Below are 2,297 nucleotides of genomic sequence, written 5' to 3' on the forward strand. Positions count from 1 at the left end.
TGGGCCCTACCCCATCACACAGGCAGTGGAGACTCTGGCACCTGCAGGCACCCCCCACTGCAAAAAAAGAAATAAAAAAACATCAAAGTGAGAAAACTGAAAGGAGAAATTGTGGGTTGTTCTAGTTACCTAGGTTCTCACCAAGAACAAAGAGGGCCACATCTGTATTTCAGCTGAGTTTTACTTAAGGAGTTATTTACAAGCATGGCTTGTTAGATAGTGACCAAACAATTAACCTCATAAATGCAGTTACTGACATCTCTTGTGTATGTGTATATATGAATATTTACATAGCTACACATGCAAGCATACATTCTCAGAAAGTGTTATATGCATTGATGTGTGTAGGTTTGTTGAGATACTCTTTGTTATACACGCACATGTGTTATACCACAAAAACTAACAGATCTTTTTGTGTTAGCCTGTTTCTCTGAGGTCCATCCTAATGCAGTATATTCCAAACCAGACAAGTTGCATTCGAGCAGCGCGAGACAAATTCTCTGGTTGTGACCTTGGATGTCTGACATTCCTCTTTGAAGTGTCATTGAGAATTGTTGCTGAAATACTGTGCATTGATACACATATAGTGCAGTTCTTTAGAATTGTGTTTACCTATTTGTTTAAATATACAGAGTTGTTAAATATGGATGTTTATACAGAACAAAATCTATGGGAATAGATGTGTTTTTGCAGCTAAAATCTTTAAAAATGTATCATGAGGTGGATTGCATATACAGTACATGCACGCAGGTACCACAGAAACGTGGTTTTTAGGTAAAGTTTCCCCTCTTGTTCCACCAGAGCTGAATGCTTCAGTTGTATGTGTGGGATTGGAAAAATGGCATAAGTGTGTAGTCGTACAAGGGGTTGCAGTTGAAGACTGGCTTGCTACAACCTCTCTCCTCTAGTATGGATTTCCAATATTTCCACAGACACTGCACAAGAACATTCATGAATATATTGATCTGAATTGATGATATACCTTACACCATAAACCATGTCCAATGTGTATTTTTTTAAACACGAGAATCAAATGCTCGGTAGATACTATCGTTTGACAGTAGAGTTCTGAGCAGTGGGGTTGAAAATAGATCTTTGACTGAAATGATATTAATCAAGATTATTTACTAGTGGATCCTTTAAGCCCAGGCCAAATGAAGGGAGCATCATTGTACAGCATTAATGACCTCCAATATATCCATTTCAGCATAGAGCTGTTATACAGATCACAACACTCCTTAATGTTTACATATAACCTGTCTTCTTTATAGAGGGCCTGTCTTCTTTATAGAGGGCAAGTATCTGTCTGGCAAAGGATATCTTAATAGGGTTTTATTTGAGTCATTAGTATTATTGCTATTCTTAGAAAAGACACAGAAATATACTACTATTATATATAGTATCCATATTCCTTATGTATTTATTTGTTATGTCTGTACAACAGTCTCAGATTTTTGTTGCTATCCTTAACATGTATACATGAATGTATGCGCGTGTGTGTGAACTATTTCTTTCCATTCTAAATGCAGAATTTCAAATGGTCTCATGCTCTACACATTGTGGTTATGGTCTGTTAAAGCATTTCCCAGTCCTTGTTGATAACATCTAGTATTTGTGATTTTTGCTCCTACCTATATATTTTATTTTTCTAAATTAAATGAATTTATTTTATTTAGTTAATTCAAATATTAATTCAACAAGTAGTATACATATTGCCAGAAGCACTGCATCTTTCATACTGAAGATTGGACTGGTAAACACAGGTGTAAATTGCATTCAATTATATTATACACTGCTACAATAAACTGAATAGTATCTATACCTGGCACTTGCCCTTAGTGACATAGCACACACAGTTATGAAGGAGCTTGCAAAATCTCAGTTCAACTGAAATAATCTAAACTGATTAAGGCTAACCAAGGACATGAAAAATCAAAATTGTTAATCACTTGAATAATTATTTAAGTGCATAGCTGGGACAAACAGCCACCCACACAGTGGGTCTGCAGGTTCAGGATTGGGGAACCTAGCTCTAATTAGGTCCGACTCTGACCTTTATCATATTCAATAGGGGGCCTACACAAATATCTTCTTCACTATTGGGAACATACCACAGCTATCTTAAACATATTAATACATTTATGACATGACAATTCCCCTAGTTGTGTAGAACTACCAACCATGCATATTTGTATGGATATTTTTTTTAAAAATGTAATACTGTTCTATTTTTCTCTACACACATCACATTGTATCAGACACTCAGGCTGACAAATTGATGGATTTATTTTTTTAAA

This window comes from Megalops cyprinoides, chromosome 6 (assembly GCF_013368585.1).
Source record: "Megalops cyprinoides isolate fMegCyp1 chromosome 6, fMegCyp1.pri, whole genome shotgun sequence".
In the NCBI taxonomy this organism is placed as follows: Eukaryota; Metazoa; Chordata; class Actinopteri; order Elopiformes; family Megalopidae; genus Megalops; species Megalops cyprinoides.